Genomic DNA, 17,890 nt, shown 5'->3' with positions numbered 1-17,890 from the left:
AACTCAAGATTACTTGAACATTAGTTTAGGAGCCCATTTTCCTTCTTCCTAAGATGATAATATATATGATCCTCAGCCTATATCTCACGTGTGTGGGGAAATGACATAGTGTGGCAGTACTTAGATGAAAAAGTTAATTATACTGCTACTGTCAACAAATATATATTGAGCCAAATATGTATATGTTTAAGTGTTTATAGATGTATTCTCATGTTCAGCCTGGAAAAATTATCATCATGCCCCCTGTCCCCAAAGTTTAATATGTATGTGTGTGTATTTGTGTGTGTATCTATCTTTATATAATATATAATATATTATATATATAAACTGCCATCTCTGTACAACCTACAGAGTATGTCCAAGTAAAATGATATAAAGGAAAGAGCCAGTGCTCGATTTGGAATCAGAGATCCTGACCTTCCTTCCCCTCCAGGATGACTTCAAGACTTCCTTTACCATGCCCTAGGAATCTCTTCATCCTAAAGTTGGAATTCATAGGTTAGAAGTACCCTCTACTCCTTCTTCTCATTGGATGACTCCTCCCAGAACCTCCATTTCAAGTGGTTCTAACTCTAAAGCTATAAACTGAGCTGACTCATTCAGATTTTCATTCAACCTATCACCCAGGTGAATTTTTTTCTGTGTTTTGAAACACTGCCCAGGCACAATCCTGTATCCTGCCACCCTCCAGGAAAATGGTTGACCTAGAATCCTCTCTCACTTGCTGGAGTTTTCAGACCCTTGCCCCCTTATGATACCCTTAGTGTTGATCTTGAACCCTCTTTCTCCAAAACTTTCCAATTCTATCTCCACATTTCCTCCATATATCTCCTCTTCTTCACTCACACAATTACCATTCAGGATTGACCCATAGGCAGTTCCTGGAAGTTGATTACGAATGTGGACCTCAGAATTGTCCTATTATTTCATCTTTAAAAAATAATAGGCAACAAAATGAGTTTCCATTCTTCATAGGACCTCTTTTCTGGGACAAAATATTTTCATGGGTTTCAGAAATCCTTTGTAGCTTTCCATTTCTTTCTACACTGGCTAAAGTATAGTAGAAGCAGAATGGGGTCACAGAATGAAACTCTCCACTTTAAGTTAGGAAGATTTAGCTTCATATCCCATGTGAAACACTTGTAGCTCTAGGGATAGAGCTCACAGCTTCAATTTACTCATCGGTAAAATGGGAAATCTAATACCACTTAGAACATAAGATAGTTGGGAGGCACCAATGAGATAATATTTGTAAAGCTCTACACATTTTCAAACACTACATTAATATCAGATATTAGTAATAGTGGCTAAAGGAACACCCTCCAGGGCACCAGAAAAGCCATATTCAAGTCCCAAGTCTATCCTTAATTGCTTGTATGATCTTGAGTATATCAATTTTGTTCCCTGGTCCAGTTTCCTAATTTGCAAAATACGAGGCTTAATTGAACAGGGATTTTTGACTTGGAGTACATAGATTTCAGAATATATGCAAGTTTGGAGAGGAACAAATTCCATCTTATTGTTGTATTATTTATTTCCTTTGTAATTCTATGTATTTTTTGCCTTTTAAAAATATTGTTCTGATAAGGGATCCATAACATTCACCAACCTGCCAAAAGGCTCCAGGACACATAAAAAAGATTAAGAATGCCTGAATTGAACAAAGGCATTTGTTCAATTGTTCTAAAAAAAAATAGGGATTGTTCATTTCAGGTTCCATATGATAATTCTATACATTTGATGACAGCTACAACATTTACCAACTCATGATTCCATCTACCATGGCTAGTGGACTGATCAGATATTCTTGAAGAGTAGCTTTTGAGGTCATTGATAATGGAGAATAATGTTGGGAATTATCAGAATGATGGTTGCTATTTTTGGAACATTAATTGCTCACAGCATTCCAATAGCACAATACCTACCAGTGCATACCTATTAAGTAGCAATTAAAGCTCAGTATTACTTAGGAAAAGCTCATCAAGTTTTATTTCAGAGTGTTTGTGAACTCAGATGGGAAAAAATCCATGTTATTCCAATATAATCTGTTTCCTTCAGAATCCTGTATTTTATATGATTTTAAAAACAGTTTTAACAGATTTCTAATTTTTCTGGCTTCCCCAACTTTACTTAGTATGGTTTTAGATACACATGTCCACAAATTAATTCAAAGGGGAAAAGACTAGTTTTGAAATGGAATTGAAATATCTTTCCTTTTTGATGATACCCAAACAAGGAAATAATTTAACAAATAACATTGCCAGTAGAGGTCTCCAGGCTTCTGCATAATATTACTTTAGCATTTTTCCTTCTATAATCAGATAAGAAAATTTCATGTTTTGCAAAGAGCCAAAACACAATTTTGTAAATCCCTTTCAGATTGGGATGATGTGTAGTTGCAGATGAGAGAAGGTTGAAAGGATAGACTTTGGGGGAAAACTCAACAACAACCAACAATAAGAAAAAAGCATCAATAAATATTAGCTTGAATTGGGGAGACGGGGTTTATAACCATTAGCCTAAAACATGTCTAAATCTGTCATTATTCTCTCTTTTCCTACTGTCAATCCAAGGGGAGTTCACAAGGTAGATACCTTTTTTGCTCTGTTTGGGGAATTTGATGCATAACCCTGTTATGGCTGATGGCAGATATCCACCTAATTTTGTATGCAATCCACTGAATATTTACCCCCTGCAGAGTCTGTAAAAAACAAGGCAAACAAGAAAAGCTGCCGAAGTTTGAACAGAATACTAAACACCGAGTCAAACTTTTCAAAGGGACTAGAAAACAGAAGGGCGAATGTATCTGTGGGAGCAAAGTCAAGTTGCAATTCAAAAGGAAGCATACACACACCAAAGAGGCAGGGATAGATTTCAATGGCTTAGATTGCCAGTAACGTTTAGGCTCATTCATTGTTTACTTTCAAAAAATGGAAAATTTGAAGTAAAAAACCTTGAGCTATCAAATGAGGGGAAAAGCTGGAGAGGGTATTGAAAAGACCTTGCATAATTCTACTTGATTAAATGCCTTCAACAGCACTCCCTTTCATTCCACAAGGCTGGAGAGTTCAAGATCTACTCAAGGATGCACAATGGCTGCTCTGTGTGTTGGTCAAGTTAATAATAGTATCTGGCTCATCCCTTGGGAGAACTTGTAAATGCTTTCAAAAATTACAAACTTCAAAGACAAGAACTAGAGTTAAAATCCCAATAGATATTATGCTAACAATGGATTGAGGGAAATGAATTCAGAATAATGGAATAACAAATCTGTACACAATTTGGAAATCTGCCACTAGTGTTTACTACTAATGTGACCTTGGACAGGTTATTGAACTCCTCTGGGCTTCAGTTTCCAAAGCTCTAACATGTAAATGCACCCCTGAATCCTCTTCTAGATTTTGGACCATGATCCTATGAGTTAATTGTTGTCCTCATTCCCTCACATTCGTGCAGAAAAGATCTTGGATTCTCAAAGATTTAACAAAATGTCTAGCTCACAAAAAAAAAATTAATAAACACTCTACCTATCTCTCTCTGTGTCTACTTATACATCTGTCCATTTGATACCCTATGTTTTTGTTTATCTATTTCTTTATGCCAGTAGAAACCAAGACAGCTAAGGATAGACCCTTGTTTTCAAAAATGGAAAATTATTTGAGCAGTAGGGGTATATATGATAATATATAAATGTATATATAATTATATAATAATATTATTATATAATTATATAATATATAATATTATATAAATATATATATATGTATAAATGATCAATTGAAGTCAAAATCTTTTGGGGGAAAGACAAATTGTTGTGTTTGGGACCAAGACAGAAGTACTTATTAGACACGTGGGTAGAGATATCCTATAATATACACATATGTGTATATAAACACATGTATATATACATATATGTGTGTGAATATATATTTGCATATATAATGCATATATATATATGAACAGAGCTATGGTTTTATCAGTTTATAGGACTACTATTGAAGAATTTACTTTAGCACTTGGAATTTCTTAGCAACTTATATTCCTAGAGAATTGCCTGAAAGTATAGAACAGTTAAATAATTAGCCCAATCACAAGGTCAGTCAGTATCAGAAAGGTTATTTAAACCTCAGTCTTCTTGACTACAAGGCCATCTGTCCATCCATTTCACCACATTATTTCTTAGTGATTTAGATAATAACATTATGAATCTTAAAATTGCATATTACCATGATAAGACTGTGAATTATTCTTAATAATGGTCAATAATAATTAAGTTAATATAAATTATAATAGAATACAATGATTATGGTAATGATAACTATACTATTATTTATTAAAACTGATCATTATAATTTATATATACATGTGGATTTAGAAATTGATAGATGGATATATGGATAGATAGGTAGTGTTTTAAGATTTATAATAATATTATCATAATACAGAAAGACAATATGGTGAAATGGATAGAAAGCTAGTTTTGGGTTCAAGTACTCTGTCTGACATATATTATCCTAGCATGATATATTATTATTACTCTAATGTTTATTCAACACTTTTCTCACTTCGATATTGATAGCTCACTGAGAATCAGAGAGTTTACTACTTGCTCATGGTCACAGAAAAAGTGTTGGAGGCAGGACTTTATTATTGGTCTTCTTATCATAGTGATCCATGCAGTACACTATGCTCCATTTCCACATCATTGAGCTTGGTTATTAGGATAATCTTTGACCTCAGAGAGAACAGTTTCAATATTCCCAGCCCTAGGTGTTCAATGTCATGGTGCTAAGTCAAGTCCAGAGGGTAATAAAGATGTAGAAGCATTAGATATAAACAAGCTTTCATGGATCTTAATAATGAAATCACCAAAGCCCTTCTCAGAAGTCTTGCCATGAAGATGACCCTATCTGTTGAAGACTGTGGTAATGGAGCACGTTATGGTATATCTCACCAAACTAGGAAACCTTTTGAGTGTTGGCCTATTATTCCAATCTGGGGTTAAACGTCATTTGTGGACCATTTGAATTAAGTTTTGGAGACTCACCACCAGGTGGATCACAGACATGAAAACCTATAAATTCCACCTAAGATATGCAAATATTGCAGTTTGAATTGGTATATTCAGAAAGGAGAAGTAGATTGAAAGAAGTCAATGAGAGTGACTGAAAGAACAAGGTGAGATTAGAGGTGTATGAGAAAGGGAAAATATGCTGGGCAAAGTCTTTCAGGACATAGAAGGGTATAGGGTTAAGGATGAGAGTGTAGGAATTAGCTTTAATAAAAAGGAGAGGTATTTATTTAAATTATGAAAAGAAGCTGGAATAACATATTCATGTCATTCCTTTATTTATTTATTTGTTATTTCAGAGGAAGGTTATATATAAATGTTTTATTTTTCTTCTGCAACACTGTAAAAGTACATATTTCTAAGCCAGATAGATTATCCTTTGTTTTTATAGTCCTTTTAAGAGGTTAGGAATAAGAAGATCCATGACAGAAAATGGGAGTCTTTTTTAAAATTTTCTTTTTCTTAAGTTATATATTGCATATTGTAGCTTAAATAATTGTGCTATTCTGTGAACTTGTGACATGGCAGAGCCCCAGATAGATACATTAGCCATTCATTTTCATCTTTTGTTTGATGACTACAAAATACAGGTCTGCCACATAACATCAGGGTTCATCCATTCTATTCACTTGAATTGGTTAAGCTTTTCATCCTCTAACAATTTATGCTTCAGATAGAGGGTAAGCTTAGTGGGTCAAACAGAAACCAGTGTTTCAGAGTTGCCCAGTTATTTAGTTTTCTAAAGGGCAAATTTCTAACATCAAGCAATTTCACTATACAAATTCACCCTGATTCACTTACAGGGCCTGGACCTGTAAACTCTGTGATAGAAAGTGCAGACTCATAATAAAAGGTGAGCTTCCCTATTTATGTGATACTTTTTATTCCATGAAGAATCATTCTTAATCTTTTTTTGCTTGGTTAAATTTTTGCTCTGAAATAATGATTTCAGCAGAGTAGATAACTGTCAATTTGGATCAATTTGTAAATTTCCTCTATTAATGCAGTTCAGCAACTCATTTGCCATTTATAGTTTTAGGGAGCTGTCTTGGGGCATTGAGGGATTAATTGACTGGCTGATGGTCATACATCCAGCAGGAGTTAGAGGAAGGTCTTTTGGATTCATCTACGTATGATACCATACTGTTTCTCCTCCTGATTATACATTTGGATCTGAAAGAGACCTTAGATATAATCTAGCATGTCCTTCATTTTATAAATTGGGAAACTGATGCCCACAAAGGTTCAATGATTTGCCCAATGTTATTATAATAAGAAACAGAACTGAGATTTAAACAAGTCTTTAGATCCTTTCATTTCAACTTCAGTCCTCTTTTCAACTCCCCATATTGCTTCCATATAAAATTATAAGGGACCCACAGCTCTCCTTTTAGTTTTTCGGCAACTTGTGCCCTAGGTCACACAGCTGGTAATGTCTAAGACTGGATTTGAATTCAGGTTCTCCTGGTTCTAGAGCTGGAGCTCATTGTACTACTTAGCTGCTTCTCACATCTCTGCTTTTCACTGGGATTATAAACAGAACCATCATCATGGTTTTTGCACTGTGTATACATCCCCAATCTGACTCTTATCCTATCAGTTCACATCTCTAAATTCCCAACTCCCTAAGCTTAAAATTTTAAACTTAGCATATTATTTCTCATCTACTCTTGTCTTTCATTCAAACCAATACTCAAGTCAAACTCCTTCTTCTGAAAAATTTCATGATTAAGCCCTTCTTCTCTATCCCCAGAGTCATTGTTTTGAATGACCGCAAAATCCCTTGCTCTCCAACCTCTCAATTACTCTACACACAACAGCAAGAATTGTTCTCAGGCATCATGTCACTTTCCTTCCTCAGCATCTTCCGAATGTCTCCTCAATCACAGCAAATTATAGGCTTTATGTTCTTCTGCCAATTTTCCCCTTTTACCTAAATGCTTTTATTTTCTGCTGCATCCCACTTCACCCTCACATTCAGGCATTCATCCTTATAGTCTCATCATAAAACCTCCTCCCATCACTGAACCATATGACAGTGTCCCCATCCACAGGACCCATCCCTCAATAATAAGTGTTATTCAAAAGCAACCTACTCTGTTGACTCTTTTGTATATAACACTTCTGATCAGATCATACCAATAATTAACAACAACAACAACAACAATGCAATATTTAATTATAAATGACTAAATGACTATGTATACATTTTTGTGCTTCTATTCTAGGTATATTAATAAATAAGACAAATATATACCTGCCAAGTTCTTTATCTTCAACTAAAAATTCAAAATCTTCAATTATCTTGTCACTCCTGATCTACCCTCCTGATCTGATTTTAGATTAACTTCTGTCCTTCACCATGCTTTCATCATTACCATATCATGATTTTACCATCCCTATTGTAATGGGCTGAAGCTCAAGTTGATGCACTGAGGTCCCAAGCATGTGAGGCTAAATAGTAATTGGACCATATTCTATTAATATATGCTTGGAGAAAGAATGGCCCCCGCCCACTCTTTGTTTAAATTTTGAGGTGTTGTATGGGAAATGACGTAGGGACGATTTTGGGGGGTGAAGAGAGAGGGGCAGAGAGAAGGGCAGAGAGGCTGCTGGTTGGATTTGTGTCCAGGGCTGCTCTCACTTTCTATTGCCATCCCCCTTCACCTCCACAAAGAATAAAGATTAAGGATTTTCCCTTAACCTGAATTCCTGACTCCAGCTGATTTTAAATATGCAGTCATCACACCTATCATTTTACATCCATACTTATATAGATATACATTTGTATATACTAAATGTAATATATGATATAGATATGTGTACACACATTCACTTATGTATACATAAGGAGATTTGTACATCATTTTTAATAGTTTCTAAACATAACTTCATTAGGGTCTCACAGCAATTCTATGAGGTAGGTACTACAAAAGTTCATAGATGGCCGAGTAGATAAAATGCTAGTGTTAGAGTCAGGGAACAGGTTCATATTCTGATTTCCACACTAGTTTTATAGCCTTACACAAAGCATTTAAGTTTACCCAGTTTCAGTTTCTTGATCTATAAAATGCACCTGTAATTTATAATTATAATAACCACCATTTGGGATTGTTTTGAGAATCAAATGAATCAATAGACATGATTTGTTCTCTAAATAGTTTTCTCATCTGTAAAATGGTGAGATGACATGTATGCCATCAATCTAACAAAGTAACAAGGAAAGGGCTTTGTGTAGAAGGACAATATGTCTATCTGTCTGTCCACACATGCATCCATAAACATGTATATATGTACACACATATTTATACTTGTCTCTACATATACCTACATATATATACATGGACAGACACATAGTGATTAAGTGGCACAGTGGTTAGAGTATTAAACCTGGAGTCAGGAAGAGCTGAGTTCCAATCCAGACAAACCCCCAACACCCAACACCCACACACACATACATGCTAGGTGGTACAATAGATAGAGCTGAGTTGAGATGGTTGCGGAGCATGTATTCAGAAACACAAGTTTTTCTGAATTCAAATCTGGCCTCAAAGACATTGTCTAAAAGACCTAGGGCAAGTCACTTAACCCTCTTTGCCTCAATTTCCTCATCAGCAAAATGAGCTGGAGAAATAACAAATTATTCTAATATCTTTGCCAAGAAAACCCCAAATGAGGTCATAGATATAATTGAACAATAATATGTTTACAGATAAGCTACTATTAATATTATTGCTGCTGCTACTACTACTATCACTTCTACTACTACTGTCTACTACTACTGCTACTACTACTCCTACTACTCCTACTCCTACTATTATTACTACTACTAATCGTACTACTTCTACTACTGCTACCACTACTACCACTTCTACTACTGCCACAGTGGCTGCTGCTGCTTCTACTATCACCACCACTAATATTACTACTACTACTATTTCTACTACTACTAATGCTACTACTATTACTACTATTAATCTAATACTTCTATTACTTCTACTACTACTACTAATTCTACTATTACTACTACCACTAGTACTACTAATTCTCCTACTACTATTACTAATTCTCCTCTCCTGCTCTAGTTCTCTGCTGATTAGCTACTACTGTTGATCTGATAGCTATAGCTGCTTCTTGCCCACCACTGCTGCCACTACTGCTACTGATTCTGCTTTTCTGCTACTGCCACTACTGCTGACTGAGTTCTACTGCTACTGCCAACAACTTTCTGCTGCTGCTCTCAGTTCTACTGCTACTGTTGCTAGTTCTGTCATCTCACTCCTGCTAGTTCTGCTAGCACTGCACTGCAGCTGCTACTCTAGTTCTAGCTAGCTCTAGCTAAGGCAGCTGCTGCTGCTGAGTTCTGCTACTACTCCTACTACTGCTGAGTTCTAGCTGCACTGCTGCTTACTGGTTCTGAGTGATTGACTGCTCTGCTCTGATTGCCTATGTTCTTGCTACTACTTTGCTAGTTCTCTCAGCTGCTGCTGTTACTAATTCTACTACTTCTGCTAAAACTACTACTACTTCTACTTCTACTACTACTACCACTACTACTATCCTTCTACTACAACTACTAATTCTACTACTACTACTACTAATTCTACTACTACTACTACTACTATTACTACTATTACTAATTCTACTACTTCTACTACCACTACTACTGCTATTACTACTATTTCTATTACTAGTAATGCTATTACCACTACTATTAATCTAATACTTCTATTACTTCTGTTACTACTACTACTACTAATTCTACTACTACTACTACCACTAGTACTACTAATTCTCCTACTACTATTACTAATTCTCCTCCTCCTCCTACTAATTCTATTACTATTACTACTACTACTACTACTACTAATTCTACTACTTCTACTAAAACAACTACTACTACTAATTCTACTACTACTACCACTACTACTACTAATTCTACTACAACTACTACTACTAATTCTACTACTACTACTAATTCTACTATTACTACTAATTCTACTACTACTATTACTACTATTACTAATTCTAGCTCTTACTACTGCTATTACTACTATTTCTATTACTAGTAATGCTATTACCACTACTATTAATCTAATACTTCTATTACTTCTGTTACTACTACTACTACTAATTCTGCTACTACTTCTACCACTAGTACTACTAATTCTCCTACTACTATTACTAATTCTCCTCCTCCTGTTACTAATTCTATTACTATTACTACTACTACTACTACTAATTCTACTACTTCTACTAAAACTACTACTACTACTACTACCAATACTACTACTAATTCTACTACCACCACTACTACTAAGTCTACTACTACTACTAATTCTACTACTTGTACTACTACTACTATTACTATTACTACTAATTCTACTACTACTATTACTAATTCTACTACTTCTACTACCACTATTACTAATTCTACTACTTCTACTACCACTATTACTACTACTACTATTACTACTAATGCTACTACCACTACTACTATTAATCTAATACTTTTATTACTTCTGCTACTACTACTACTACTAATTCTACTACTACAACAGCTACTACTAATTCTACTACTTGTACTACCACTACTACTACTACTATTACTATTACTACTAATTCTACTACTACTATTACTAATTCTACTATTATTAATCTAATACTTCTATGACTACTACTAATTCTACTACTTCTACTACTGCTGCTGCTGCTGCTGCTGCTATAACTACTCCTACTACTATTACCACTACTACTACTACTACTATTATTACTACTAGACTTCTACTATTACTGCTGCTGCTAATGCTACAATACTAATAAAATAATAATTTTTGATTGTTACCCCTAGCTTTTTCATTTAGTTTCATTCCTTAGAGAGTTGGTTAGTATACTGACCTCCCCAAATCAATAAAGCTGGGATTCTGGTTTATCTTGTTTAGATTCCCTGAGACATTCTTTTCTCCATCAACTCAGTTATCACCTATAGCTTAAGTCCCAATTCGAAATCTTTCCCTTCCTGTTCCTAGAGGCTACAGCCCTTTATTTTGCAGTAAGACAAAACAAAACCCTGAGACTTTCCTCCTGCTGGGTTTAACTTTGTATTTTTATTTAAAAACAAACAAACCCTAAAAGCAATCTACAAAACATCATCAGACACTATGGAACACCATAGGGAGTCCAAGAAGCCTTCTAAACATGTAGATCAAGGCACTTAGATCTAGGCAAAACCCTGTAAATGTGAATTTAAGACAGTATGTAACAAATTTGTTTCCTGATATATAAATTCAGTCACAGTGAAATTCTGCATTTAGGGTCACTGTGTAATGATGGATACCAGCATGTGTGTGTAGATCAATTTCCATTTATATATCTCCTACATTTTCCAGGATACTTCCACTAAAATCCTACTCTGAAATCCCTTTGTGGTGTATTGGTGACTCTGGAAGCATGGGGCACTAAGTACAGACCCTAGTAAAGAAACATTCTATTTTCTGAGGACCAGAGCATCCCAGTTTGGAGAGGCTTATCACTACGTTGGCCAGAAGGTGATGCATTTTTTGGCTACAGAAATTCTTTAAGTCCTGTCATAAATTAGCTGCTTAACAAATATTTGTTGATAGATCGATTTTTGTGAGTCACAGAAGGTCTACAATTCTGCATCTCCTCTATTCCCACCCTTAAGAGAATGAGAAGCTTCGTTAAACCTTCTTCCTCCTTTGTTACTTTTCCATAAAGCATTGTAGGCTCTCAGTAAATGCCACTGGCCCTCTGCCATATGGCTGTAGTTCTCCAGGTCAGACTGAAGAGAAGTGAGAAACAAATACCCCCTAATCTTGTCTTAAGTGATACACAGGGGAATGTCATGCAGTCTATATATCTGTTTAGTGTAGAGCAATTAGGCAGAAGGCTGCTGCACATTAAATTTCCTTAGGCACAGTTCCTTCCTGGTCACTCTATCTCCTAAGGCATTGGCCACTACTTATTTACTATCCAATCATCACATATCGGTATCATAGCCTGGGGGGGATTAGTACGTGGTTGGGATATGTTTCTGTCATTCTCTCATAGATTAATTTAGAGATTTATTCTACAGCACTGTCTGGGAGTGTGATCATGGTTCCAACTTTTGCCTTTAGGACCAAAACATGAACCACATTGGATAATATTTATGCACCTTCTTATTTACAACTTTCAGCATCATAGAAAAAGCCTGAGAAGAGACTCCAGTGATTTACTATATAATGATAGAATATTGATTAATCAAGAGATTACAGAGGCTATCTGGGACAACCCCCTCATTTTAAATATGAGGAAATTGATAGAGACGTTGTAAGAGGAAACTGTTGCTAGGTGAAGCAGTAGATAGAACACTGAAGTGAAGAAGACCTGCATTCAAAAATAGTTGTAGATACTTGCAGACTTTGTGGCTCTGGACAAGTCACCTAGTTTCTATTTTCTTCTGTTTCCCCAACTGTAAAATATAAATAATAACAATATCTACTTCCCAGGGTGGTTGATCAAATGAGATAGTATTTAAAGTATTTTCTGCAATATCTGACATTATAGTAGATGCTTAATAAATATTTGTTTCCTTCATTTTTTCTTTCCTTCCTTTCTATTTTTTCTCTTCTTTCTCTCCTTTTCTATTCTTTTCTCTTTTTTCTTTTCTTTGATCCTTCCTCCCTCCTCTCTTCCTTCTTCCTCCCCTTTTCCCTGTCTTCCTCTTTCCCTCTCTGTCCTTCCTTCCCTCTCTCTTTCCCTTTCTTTCTCTTTCTTTTTCATTTTTTCTTTTCCTTTTTTCTTCCTTCCTTCCTTCCTGCCTTTCTTCCTCCCCTCCCTCCCTCCCTTCCTCCCTCCTTACTTTCTTCTTTCCTCCTTCCTACCTTCTTTTGTTCATTCCTTCCTTCCTAACTTCCTACAATTTTTATTCCTCTCTCTCTCCCTCCCTTCCTTCTTTTCTTCCTTTCTTTTCTAGAATCATATGGTACAGAAATGTCTCTTAGTCAGAAAACTTCATTTAAAATCCTGCCTTTAATTTATCCTACTTGTGTGACCTTTAAAAAGTTACTTAGATTTTCTGGGCCTTAGTTTCATTATCATAAAAATGAGGGGTTAAATTAGATGGCCTCTGTTATCATTTCCACTTCTAGATCAACAGCCCTATGAATAGGGATAAATAAATAACTGAGATGCATCTCAAGCTCATGTCCTCCAAATCTAAAATTTTCTACCTCTATATCAGGTGATCTCTCTAGAAATGTAGAAATAAATATTATTATGGATTGAAATTTTTCTTTGAACTTTGTAGATGAACATAGAAATATCTAATCAGTTACCTGGTTATCTACCTATATTCTGGAGTTAGACATGACATGGACAAAAATTCTCAGTTGATTGAATTTGCTTTCCATCTTTCATCCCATTTTTTGATGCAACCTATTAGCAGAGGGATTATTAAATTTTTCTACCTCTAATCAAATAGAAGCTCTATCCAATCAAAACTTTTTAGAGAGAAAAAATTTCAAAAAATAAATACACCTTTCCATTCAAACATCATTCTTCCAGATGGCAAGTAATCTTATTATATGTGTAAGAAAGTTGTGTTTATGCAGACAAACTGAAGTGGAAAGATGAGTAATTATCTGGTGAAGTAAATCAATTTTGGATAGTCATGGTAGATGATTCAAAAGTCAGCCCCCTTTTTTCCTTAAAGATGGATATCTGACCTTTCTTACTTTATTTTACCTGTATAGAGTGGCTGATATGACAGCAAAATTATACCCTTCCTAAAACATAGTTGTACTTTTTCAGCAAATTGATAAAATTTTGCCTTTGCTAGAGCAGAATTCTAGTTTTTAAAGAATAACATTTTACTTGCTGAGATGTAAAGGTGGGTGGATGTATATATTGTTACTTTTAAATTAATAAAATAATTATTAGATTTATTGCATATAAACACTGAATGTAATAAGAATACAAAGCTGAAAAAAAATTCTTGATTTCTGCCCTAAAGGAACTTGCAACCTGATCAAGATGTTTCTAAGACATTTATCAGACAGTTGGGAATATAGGACTAGAGGTCTCAGGAATAGGTGAAGCTGGAGATGAATATTTATAGGGTATATCTATAGCGAGGATAATTGAAGTTATAGAAGGTATAGAATCAACAAAGACATGGAAGAAAAATAAGAAAAGAGGGACAAAGACAGAATCATAGGAGAAACATCCACTTTTAAGGAATAGAAGGAAAAATCAAAAGAGATAGAGAATAAGTAGGAGAAGTATGAAAGAACAGTGAGACAGACAGACAGAGACACACACAGAGAGAATATTAAGAAAGAAAAGGTAGTTGATGATATTTAATGTTGAGCAACTGGGAAGTTAGAGAAGGAATGGAAAACAATTTTGGGGTTGGTGATAAGTAGATCAAACTTTACAAAACCACAAATTTTGAATTTGTATGGGATCTGAGATATAGCTTAGACTATACTCAAAGTAGAATAGAATTCCCTCTACTCTAAACCCAACAATGTGATTGTTCATCTAGTATTTTCTTGAAGAACTCCAATGAAAGAGAAACAACTGTCTTCCAAGACAGCTCAATCTACTTTTGAATACATCTCAGCTACCAAGGAGACCTAAATTGACTTCTCTGACTTTCATTGTTCTAGACAAGACCAAGAAGAATGAGTCTAATCTACTTTCTACATATACTTTATAAATAGTTGAAGACAGGCATCATTTTTCTTCCCCACTAAGTCTTCTCTTCTCAAGACTAAACATCCCTATTTTTTTCAGTCGATACTTCTTTGGGATGACCTTCATGCTACTGACCTGGTTGCCCTTCTTTACATGATATCCATCTTGTCAACATCCTTCCTAAGGAAATAATGCTAGAAATATTACATGGATTCAATTCAGACCAATAAGGAGCATCTGGTTGTTGGGGTCCAAATAACCAATGTCTTTGGGCTCATGTGGGAGAGTGAACACTCTAATTTATTGATGATAGAAAAGAGAAAAGGGATCAAGGGAGTAGATACTAGTCTTGAACAGAAGGCAAAATATTACCATCTGTGATCAAAGAGAATGAAGAAAGTAAAAGTGAAAAGGAATAGAAATATAAGTGGGGAAGTTTAGAGGAGCTCATATCACATGGGATGAAAGAAAAAAAGGTAATAGTTAAGAATAAGAGTGAAGAGTATAGAGAGATGTTTTAAGGAAAAAAGTGAAGGTTGGGAATAGCAACTGAGGGGAATGTAACAAAGCCAAGAAGAGAGGTTCAGAAGAAACCTTATAAAGCAATTAGGGCCCTGTTGAGTTAAATGATACAGATTTGAAATAGACCCAGTCAGCATGATTTTGTGATTTCCTTCTGCAGGATTTGGCTGTTCCAGACCATAGGAACAGAGAAAAAGTGACAAGAGGAGTTGCCAGTAATGGAAAGCTGGCAATTGGCAGGTCAGAAATAGAAGAAGGCCAAGTAGATGAAGTCCAGTTGATAAAACTGGACCACAGGCTAAATGCAAACCATATTAAAATTGGGAGCAATAAAATATATGCTTTTGTAATTTTGTTCAGTTTTGTGAAAGCCCCTAGATCTCAAAAGCACTAGGTAATTCACTAACATGGCAGCAAAGGGCATCAGAGGCCTTCCAGCTGAGGTTGGGAGGCAGATGATAGAGGCAATTTTCTCAGCATCTTAAAGTCAGGAGGGGTGGAAAATGCACACAGGCCCTGGTTGGCCTATTCAGAAGGCTCATTCGTTTCAGTGCTGAAGTGAACAGCTTGCCATTTTATCAAGCCAGAAATAGCTCCTAGCACACCTGTGGTTTTTAAAGTGGAAAGGTGAGAAGGGGATTGCAGTGAGGGAAAAACAAAAGAGAGGCAGAATTCTGAACTTATTTGCACAGTTTATAATCCCTGAACTCAAAATACCTGGATGTTGCAAGAGCATCTCTCATCAACAAAGACAGACTGTTTATAGATAGAATAAAAAACTCGGGTAACTCCCCCTTTCCCTGTGCCAGAGACTTTAATTATAATAACTCTAATGCTTAAACCAGAAAGTAAAGTAATTGGGTGATGAGGGTAGTTTAGAAAACCCAGTGGAAATTGTTACATGCTCCAAATCATGTGCTGAAAAGAGAATATCATACTGAAGTCAGATGACTTGGGTTTGACTCCTGGGACTCTAAGAACATAAATAAGTTATTTCTGCAGTCCATTTATTCTTTCCCCTATTTATAGAAGAAGTTGAACTAGTTGACCTCCAAGGTGAAAGAATAGTACTGGTAAAGGAACATCTACTTTTACAATTATAACAATTCAGTAATGTCCCTGTTATCAGTGAAATGCTAGTTGGAAAAAACAACCACCACAAAAAATAAACATCAAAGCAACAAAATCATCAATGTGACAATATTAAAGTAAGAATAGTAAGAATAGATGGCAATAAAGGCAGAAGAGGATTATCTATGGAAAACTGGCAGATTCTATTCATTGTTTTGCCTATTCATAGATATAGATAACTAGGTTTCAAAGAATGATACAGTTAAATCTGAGTTTAATCTGTATATCAGGTTTTGTGATAGAAAATTTCACTGAGCAAGCCTGGGAGGTAATGACAAAGCTTATTTTTCCATAACAAATAATTTGGAGTATTTCTTCCTAAGGTTGGGATCCTCTGACCCCTGAAAAATGACTTAAGGAGTCAGGGCAACTTTATGTTTTTAAATTTTTCACATTTTTTTTACAATGGTTGTGTACTTCATTTCCAAAATCACTAAAGGGAAAATATATTCATTTAATTTTAGCTGCTTTAGCAGCTTCCTTGAGATGCAAGAGAAAGATCTTTTAAGTTTGACACTACAGTCAATATCTATTGCAGAAGAAATAGAAGTGAATAGAATAAATTTTGACCAATTACTTAAATATCCTCAAAGGACCTTTATATGAAAGTAATAACAACTGACATTTCTATAGTGCTTTATGGTTGCAAAATCACTATATATGTGCATTGTCATTCAAATCTGTGCATTAGGGTTTACAGATATTATTTTATTTTCATTTTATAAATGAACAAAAGCTGAGATACAGAGGGACTAAATAATTTGCTCTTGGTCACACAGTTCAAGAATTAGAAGTTACTGCGCATACCCATTGACCCAAAAGTGCTTCTGCTGGGCTTATATCCCAGGGAGATCTTAAAGAGGGGAAAGGGACCCACATGTGCAAAAAGGTTTGTGGCAGCCCTTTTTGTAGTGGCTAGAAACTGAGTGGATGCCCATCAGTTGGAGAATGGCTGAGTAAATTATGGTATATGAATGTTATAGAATATTATTGTTCTGTAAGAAGCTATTAGCAGGATGATTTCAGAGAGACCTGGAGAAACTTACATGAACTGATGCTGAGTGAAATGAGCAGAACCAGGAGATCATTTGTACATGGCAATAAGACTATACAATGATCAATTCTGACGGATGTGGCTCTCTTCAACAATGAGATGATTCAAACCAGTTCCCACTGTTTAGTGATGAAGAGAGCCATCTATACCTAAAGAGAGGAGTGTGGGAACTGAGTGTGAACCACAACATAGCATTTTCACTCTCTCTTGTTGTTTGCTTGAATTTTGTTTTCTTTCTCAGGTTTTTTTTTTCTTCTTGATCCAATTTTACTTGTGCAGCAAGGTAACTGTACAAATATGTATACATATATTGGATTTAACATATATTTTAGCATATTTAACATGTATTGGACTACCTGCCACCTGGGGGAGAGGTTAGGGAAAAGAGGGGAACATTTGGAGCAGAAGGT

The 17,890-nt window shown here is 35.3% G+C and overlaps 1 protein-coding gene across 5 annotated transcripts in view; it reads right to left on the bottom strand.

Moving 5' to 3' along the window:
* CNTN4 (contactin 4) overlaps positions 1 to 17,890 on the bottom strand; it is a 1,178,424-nt gene that overhangs the window by 174,746 nt on the left and 985,788 nt on the right. The window lies entirely within an intron of this gene.

This window comes from Sarcophilus harrisii, chromosome 1 (assembly GCF_902635505.1).
Source record: "Sarcophilus harrisii chromosome 1, mSarHar1.11, whole genome shotgun sequence".
NCBI classification, from domain to species: domain Eukaryota; kingdom Metazoa; phylum Chordata; class Mammalia; order Dasyuromorphia; family Dasyuridae; genus Sarcophilus; species Sarcophilus harrisii.
The sequence above is the reverse complement of the archived record's forward strand: the minus strand, read 5'-3'. Positions and strand labels throughout refer to the sequence as shown.